Source organism: Limulus polyphemus, unplaced genomic scaffold (genome assembly GCF_000517525.1).
Source record: "Limulus polyphemus unplaced genomic scaffold, Limulus_polyphemus-2.1.2 Scaffold869, whole genome shotgun sequence".
Lineage (NCBI taxonomy): Eukaryota > Metazoa > Arthropoda > Merostomata > Xiphosura > Limulidae > Limulus > Limulus polyphemus.
The window spans coordinates 154,608-163,601 of NW_013666479.1; the positions used below are offsets into that span (position 1 = coordinate 154,608).

The following is an 8,994-nucleotide window of genomic DNA, read 5'->3' on the forward strand; positions in this document are numbered from 1 at the left end:
GATTCTATGGCTTATTTTAGAGTCAAGTGTACCGTTTAATGCCACATAGGACCCAAGATACTTAAATGTGTTTACCCTTTTAAGTTTAACGTTAAGTAAAGTAACACCCCCCATTTCCTCTTCTCCATTAAAAACCATATACTCCGTCTTCTCTCTACTGACCTTAAGTCCTCTGCCCTCCATCACTCTCCTCCATCTCTCCAATTTCTGCTCTACTCCCTCCCTGGTGGTATCTATGAGGACTATGTCATCTGCAAATAACATGTCCCAAAGTGCCAGTTCGATGATCCCTTGGCCCAGCACATCCATTATCACGTCGAAGATGTACGGGGTTAGAGAAGAGCCTTGGTGAAGTCCAACTGTTACTGTGAACTTCTCAGTTAGCCTGACACTGGTTCTTACTTGCGTCCTCGCTCCCTCATACATATCCTTCACCAACTTCACATACTTTTCAGACACTCCCTTCTCTCTCAGGCATCTCCAAACTTCCTCTCTCAGTACTCTGTCATATGCCTTTTCCAGACCTATAAAGGCCAGATGTAGCTTTCTCTGTTTTTCACCATACTTTTCTAACATCTGACTGACAACAAAGATAGCATCCATTGTCCCTCTCCCAGGCATAAATCCAAACTGCTGTTCACCAATCTCTGTTTCTTGTCTTATCCTTCCTTCTACTACTCTTTCCCATATTTTCATTGTGTGTGACATCAACTTAATACCCCGATAGTCCACGCAGTCTTGGATGTCACCCTTTTCTTTGTATATTGGTGTGATCACGCTATCTCTCCACTCATCTGGTATCTTCTCCTGCTCGTAAACCTTCTTCAACAGATCCCACAGCACCTCGACTCCGGCATCTCCCAAACATTTCCACACTTCTGCTGGTATTTCATCCGGTCCTGTGGCCTTACCCCTCTTCATCCTCCTCAAGGCTCTCTTTACCTCCTCCCTACTAATCTCAGGTGCATCCCTCTCGTTCGCTGCCCCCTCTCCGAAAACCCTTCTCTCATTCTCCTCGTTCAAAAGCTTTTCGAAATATACCCTCCATCTATTCTTTATTTCTGTCTCATCACTTAGTATGCATCCTTCCTCATCTTTAATCTGTTTTATTTGTGTAAGGTCTTTAGTTGAATTATTTCTCCTTTTCGCCATCTTATAGATTTTCATAATCTTTTCACTAAGATTTTATGATATCAGAAAAACACGTAGGTTCCAGAAATCTTGATACAAAATGATAAAAAACTATAACCCGATCGCTTTCGAAAGGGGGGGGGGCTTTCTTCTTTAGGGGCAAACTGAAGAAGAAAGGTCTGTCTTTCGAAAACGATCGGGTTATAAGGATTTTATCATTTTGTACTAATATTTTATATATTCTAAGCCACTCAGCCCGATCAGCTCTTACAAATATACTCTTCCTAGTGGGAGCTGCTTTATAGGTCAATAAATACTAGTTTAATTTTAAAACCATTTTCAGAATTATTCTGTTGTGATACTCAGCTTTATTTCCAACTAATGGAATGTTTTAACAGTGCTGTTCTTGTCTTTCTGTGTTCGCTCCCAATGGCTTAGTGGTAATTCAATAGGCTTACCCAGATGAGCGGAGCACATATAGCCTATTGTGTAGATTTGTGCTAAAAAACAACCCAACTGTTTTCATGTTCATTATTACTAATTTTCAGACATTTGTATTTTTTCCTTTGCAACTTCAGCACATGAAATCAAAATTACATTTTTTATTGTTTTTGCCTTAAAACTTGAAACAATTATTATTCATTATTACATGCAAGCAAACTGATGTATATAACAACGTTTTAAACGTATATATCATATATATATAATTGTAAAAGTTTGAAAACATTAATATGGTACAAAAATCTATAAGCTGGGTCCTCCTCACGATGTAAATCTTGGTAGATTTTGGCTGTATTAATGCTTCTTTAATATGATACGCTATTGAACAACGATGTTTAATAGAGGGCGATAATGTATTTACAGTTTTGATAATATCACCAATGGTGAAGAACGTTATAAGAATTTGGAACGAAGTAAACAGATATTTATTTTATTAACGTAAAGGTATGTGTTATTTTTTGAATATGTATGGTTAATTTTTGGAAATATTTTACATTGTAGAAGGATAAACCTCGAGCTTGAAGAGGATAATGGCATTGTTACGTTAGACTTAGAAGTTAGAGTAAATAATGGGACAAATGCAAAGAAGACTACTGCGACTGCAACTTGAGACTGAGTGCAAGTACTGCCACTGTCAAGTGTCAGTAAATCATGAGTAATGCTAGTATTGGTATTGTTTAAAACCTTTTAATTGATAGATCTAAAGAAATCAGTTGGTTAGGCTTGAGCCTTTTGGCTAGTATAACATAAAGTCTTAAATGTAACTTAGTTTCAACTTAACATGTTAATATTAATAATAAGATTAGAATTAGAAATGACATGGCTGTTACTGTTAGTGTTATGTTAGTATTACTATTAGTATTAATAGTATTGCATTATTTATCTACTCCAATGTTCATTATTTAACTTTTAAGAACTACTACTTTATCATGAGTTTATGTTTACAGTTGACATTGCCTGTGGGTGTGAAAGCTGAAGTATGAAAACAGGAGGTACATATTATAATTATGATGATTTTTTTCCCATTTCTCAAAAGTGAAATAATGCTGCCATCAGGCTAGTGATATATGATGAACAAAGCGGGGTTTTATTAACTTTTATTCAAATAAAAGTTTTAAAAATACGTAGCATTGCCATTGAGAAGAAAGAGAGGTGATGATTTTGTTTCACCACAGAAAAATGAGTAGATCATTAGTTTCAGTCTAATGTTTTTGTGCTTCAGACTTCACACTCAATCAGTCAATGTCAAGAGCAGTGACGATATTTGTATAAGGTAGGTTTGGTTTGGGGACAGTTACATAATGAGGAAGCAAAAAGGAGAGATTAGGTAAAGAACTTATAAAATTAAGAAGGAAAGTATAAAATATATAAAAAAAGCTAAACATTTGCAAAACAAGACATGTTTCAACTTTTACTATAGGCACATGCAGTAATAGCAAAGTTATAGAAATAGATCAAATGAATGCAATTTTTGTTATGTCTGTTTTCATTGAAGTTCAGTATAGTATTAGTATTATACTATACTGAACTTTAGTATAGTATTAGTACTGTCAGGGTAAGGCTATCTGCACTGCTGGCAGTGATAATTTTCACCATTATTGTGCTTGCATTGTTAACGATTTTTAAAGTAATTTTTCATTCTGTTTTCTATGTAAAAAAGAATATGAATTATAGGTTTATATATTTTAATCACATTTAAATATCATTCATTCATGATAAATAAGAGTGACCTGAAAATATCACCAACAAACATTAGGAAGTTTGAACAATTGGTGGAAATGTAACTCATTGTGTGTCTGAGGAGCATTTACTTGAATTGAAGGTTATAATTTTACTTTGAGCATATTTATTTCAATTTAAAAAACAAAAAAACATTTGAACACAATACGATAAATTTTACAAGCACATTTTATTATCAAAGGAACAAAAGTGATATCACTGAAACAAACACCAGAAAAGATTTAAGCTATTCATAGAATCTTCAGTATTAAGCTTTAAGTAAAAGTTTCCTTTTAGCTGTTGTATTTCAATTTTCAAATTTAAGTTACTTCTAAATTATAATTTATGTGATTACTATTTGGAGACCTATATGATATACAGTGCTGTGCAAAAGTGTTAGAACAGACTCAAAAATTTCGGGCTACTCTCAAAGAACAATGGAAAGTAAATCACAGGTGAAACATCAAAATTTTATTAATCTTCATATTTAGTTCAACAGAAACTTAGTGGAAGTGCTTGAGTTCAGCAAACAGTTAATATTTTGTGTGTTCCCCTTTTGTTTTAATAACTACAGACAGTCTTTCAGGCATTGTTGCAGTATATTTAATTTGAGATTTAACACCAAATGTCTCTAATACATTCCCATAAAGTTTATTTGGAAGTAACTTTTGATTTGTCAAATTTTTAATCTATCAAATCCCAGATCTGGTCAACTGGATTGAGATCAGGGCTCTGTAGGGGCTATTGCATCATTTCAATGGCTCTGGCAGCTTCTTTCTTAGCTAAGTAATTTCTGCATAGGTTGGATGAGTGTATGGGGTCATTATCTTCTTGGTAGTAGAATCCTTTGCCAATAATACACAAACCACTGGGTATAACCATGACGGATCAGTATCTGATGGTATTTGCACTGGTCCATTATTCCATCTATTTTGCAACTATCTCCTATTGCCTCAGCAGAAAACACCCCAAACCATCACACTGCTTCCGCCATGCATTGAGGTAAGTATCTTTCTTCCACCAGACATACAACCTATGCTTTGAATCAAATATTTCGAATTTGAACTCGTACGTCTAAAACACCCTTTTCATAAACAGTCCAGTTTGTGTACTTTTTAGCAAAATTCAGTCTCTTAACAATATTTGGAGAGTGAAGTAAAGGTTTATTAACTGCTACATGACCAAATGTTCTATTCTATTTGAGACTTCTTGATATTGTAGATCCGGACACTTTTCTGCCACTTGATACATGGTCGTTTATCTCATGCTTGAGATCAGTGACAGTCTTCCTTCTGTCCAGAAGGCTGCATAAACGAATACACTTAGCATTAGTATCATTGAGTTTAGATGTTCTGCCTCTTCCTTTCCTATTTTTGAATTTACTTGTCTCGGTCTCATGATCTAGGGTGTACTTGACAGTGTTTGGGGAGCATTTCAAGTCTGCAGCAATTTGTCGGAGAGTCCAACCAGCATCACGTAAAGCTTTTGTGTGAACTCTTTACTCTACTGACAATTCTCAACACTTTTTGGCCATGGTATGACAACAAAAATTAATATATAGTGTTAAACACTGTTTTTACCAAGGTTTATTTGTGGAATGCTATTAAATTGATTTCTTCTGGCATATATCGGCACCACATGCTAGCTTCTTTCTATATTGTTAAAACACTGCATGGGGTATCATGACTGTTATTTCAGACCCTAAATTTGACCAGCATGTTTATTCAAGCAGAACCTTTATGACATGCTCTTGGTACAAGTATAGGGGAATTCTAAAGAATAAGTATTCTCACCCTGGCTCATTCACTTGTCAACAAGGATCAGTGAAGCATTACCATAGTGTTGAAATTTACATTCTGTAATGGCATGGAAGAATTAGCCACATAAAATGGAAAGAATGACAAAATATTCTATTGTCCTAAACACTTTTGCACAGTCTGTATACAGAAGTTTATCATAGCAAATTTTTAGCTATTGTTGTATTGTTGCTCTTTTGTTGGCAGGTTTTTAAAATTATCTGGTGAAAAAAGTTTAGTCTTAATGATGAGAACAAATTACTTTATTTTCCTCTTTTAACATTTCTTCAAGGTTGAACATTTGCACACTGAAATTAGCTTATTCTATGCCTATGCTATAAATTATGTTAACTAACATAAACCAACTTACTCGTGAAAAGTAACTCTACAAGTATGATAGCAAACACAGATCCAAGTACCATATGCTAATAGTAATACACTGACTGATCAGATGCACTGTCTTGAAATAACTACACATTTCACAAATATTTCATGCTTATAATTGGAATAATCTTAACAGTGTTATGAAGGAAAGGGATCTTGGTGTAATAGTCAATCAGTTTCTAAAGCCATCCAAGTGGTGTGCTGTTGGTAGTGGTAGGGCAAATAGGATATTGAATACAAGTGTAAAGAGGTTATAATTTCATTGTACAGGTCACTGGTTAGGCCACATTTGAAGTATTGTGTTCTGTCCTGGGTTCCTTACCTTAGGAAAGACATTGAAATGTTGGAAAGGGTTACTAGAGTGGTACCTGGGTTGGAGGGGTTGTTATATGAAGAGAGAGGCTGAAATCTCAGATTGAGGTGTTTAAGGTTGTAAAGGGAATTGATAGTGTTGATGCATCATCATTTTTCATATTTAACAGTGAGAATAGTAGGACTAGGGGACACAAATATAAATTTTGGCAAGGTAGGAGTTATCGTCAGCTAAAACAGTTTTATTTTTCTAATAGGGTGGTTGGTCTTTGAAATGGGTTGTCTTAAGATGTTGTAGAAGCAGTAAGTTTAAGAAAAAGCTTTATAAGTATATGAATAATAAGGGCTGGCTTTAAGATTATTTTGTTTAATTATTTTAATTTAGTTTAGAGGATGGAACAGCTGAGATAAACCAATAGGTCCCATGTTGTCCCAAAACATTGTTATGTTATTAAACCTTCTGATCATAATGTTATCATTAAGACCCACAACTCTCTCTAGCTAACAAGCAAATTACAACATTAAGAAATATAGTTCAAAACACTGTTATTTTTGGACTATGGCCGTAGTGTTCCAAAATATCTAAGTGATACGGGAGGGAAAATTTCTCAGATCCTGTCTGTTGTTCTATAGCTGTTTCATTGCATTGTGGGTTATAGTTTCATGCAAAATACAATTATTTTGTTTATTTTGACACATTCTTTATTGTCATTAAACAGGTTTGCCAAAATACCTGAAAAAAAGGGGATGTTTACTGTATATGGAGATAATCTTGGAAATTTTTTGTTTTTTTTTCAGCTATTTTTAATGCAAAGTTTTCCAAAACAGATAGTAGATGTATTTGTTTGAAATGTTATTTGATGTGACACTTTTCATTTTTGCTTATGAAAAAGTATTTGTTGCCTCATTGAGATTGTAAAATTCTTAAAAAGTCCTAAAAAGTAGTTAATTTATGTCTGTAAAAAGTCCCAAAATATAATTTATTCATGTCATTGGAAATAAATGCACAAATATATATTAATATCATAATTTTAAAAAAATGTTCCTAAAATATTTGAAATTTTTTTTAAAATCTACATATATAGAAATTATCACCATAAGCAATGATTGTCTATATTCTGGTTATTGTGCCAAACCTACTCAGCCCATCATATGTTATGGCAGGAAAAATAGCATTAACATTGACAAAATAAGCAGCAGGAGTATAAAATTATCAAAAATTAAGCTGCAGTCATCATTTTGGACAGCTTCATATCACTTATTTCTGGTGCTGCATATCAACTAATCCCAAACCAGTTTAGCAAAAGATAAAAAGAACACTTTTAGCTACTTACAGTTTCCAATGGGCTAAGGTAGCAATTTGATCTTATATTTGTTAACTTCACTGGACAAAAAATATTTTAATAAATACATTTGGTAAAAACAAGTATCAATAACTTACAGGTTTTGATCCCTGACACTTTTCAGAATAATTACAATTATATGTGTGTATTTACTAATAGCTCCAATGGTATTTTCAAGAATGTATATATATAATCCTACTGCTGACTATCTGTTATTTCAATATTATTTGCGAGTTGAAATATTCAAGTTTCAGTGAGTTAATATCTAATAAAAAACACCTCAGGTGTGAAAAAAAAGGTGAAGCCAAAAAAGAATTGAGTGTGCGACTTAAAGGAATGAAGTTAAAACTAGTGGCCAAACTGGTAGCTACACTTATAGCATTGATAAGAATTTTAGAGCCAATGAATGAATATTTGCTATAAAATTTTTGTCAATGCTATTAGTCTAGCTACCATTATGGCTGGCAATTTTGATTTCATTCTTTTAAGTTGCACACTCAGTCCTTTTTTCACACCTAGAGTATTTTTGACTATATATCATGACTTTTTTGTTGATAGTAACCAACATTAGCTTTAGGATCGCAACCCTGTACTTTACAGAACCAACCAGATTCTTTAAAGTATATGGTGGTAGTTTTTCCTCTCTAAAATAGTGTTAATAGCTTCTTTTATTGTAAGGCATGGAATTCAGATTAACAGTTTCTTGTCATTACCCATGTGCTCTCAATATAGCCATATCAAGCATCATTCACGTGATGCAGAATGCTCTTTAATTAGGAGAGTTTCATAAAAGTGAGCAAATTTGTGCTTAAAAGTTGACAAGGAATAACCAATTATAACCATCTGCCTGTATTATTCTTTTGAAAAATTGAGCTAGAAACTGCTTGGGCTAAATAGTACTTGTGTATCTGTACGTCCTTTCATTTTATAGTTTTGCTGTTCTAAATCAGCCGTCTTTAATCTGACTGACTAAAAACTAAAAATGGGCCACATTTACTCATAGATGAAGCTGTAGTAAAAATTTAAGACTGATAGCTCATGTGACTTTTTGTGTAGGCAAGCACGAAACTTTTGGTCAAATTTGAGCAGTTTTTGTTGAATAACTTTGCACATGTGGCTTATATTTAAACCAAATTTGATATCTGATTGTAGGTTGTAAAGATGTATTAGTATACCAAATTTGAACAAAATCCATAAAAGTTAAGTATGTTTTTCTATCAAATAAATTTTCCGTAGAGCACATACACTGAAAATATGTGTTTTGATTACCACAGTCCGAGCTAGAGAAAGGGAAATTACTTAAACTGTCATTACATTTAATAACACACAGTCTGTTCTGCAGGTTGTTTTGGCTGCATGACACACTACCATGTGTCTTGATTGAATCAATTAGAATCAGTGAATTTCAACTTCCCAAACAATTAATAATCTTTAGTTCAAGGAAGTCTGTAGGACTGTAGTAAAGGGTATATTTTGACCTACAAAAGTTTGGAATACATTACAGAATGATAGTTCAAACTTTCATTAATTATAATTTTTTGATGTCACCATAACTACTACTGATTGGAAATCCTTTCATTTTACACATAATCCATACAAATGAAATAAAGCATTCATGTGTAGTTTAAAAATACATTATATATATAACACTAATCATGTTTTTATATTTGAAATGTAAAAAAATTATGTATGCACATTTGATGCTAGGTGCAAAACATATTAGTAGTGTTACGTATCTGCTTGTTTGTTAATTTCCGGTAGAAATTCTTTCCGAACTTCAGCGATACAAGTCCTTTCTTGATTAAACC

At 33.3% G+C, this 8,994-nt stretch overlaps 1 protein-coding gene across 2 annotated transcripts in view; it reads left to right on the forward strand.

Moving 5' to 3' along the window:
• The first annotated feature begins 1,990 nt into the window (after window positions 1-1,990).
• The window catches only part of LOC106460953 (ubiquitin carboxyl-terminal hydrolase CYLD-like), a 113,755-nt gene continuing 106,751 nt past the window's right edge, over window positions 1,991-8,994 (forward strand). For both annotated transcript variants that reach the window (XM_022387752.1, XM_013920710.2), the window contains exon 1: window positions 1,991-2,076. The gene's annotated coding sequence lies outside the window, so the exon portion shown is untranslated. The remainder of the gene's footprint in view (window positions 2,077-8,994) is intronic.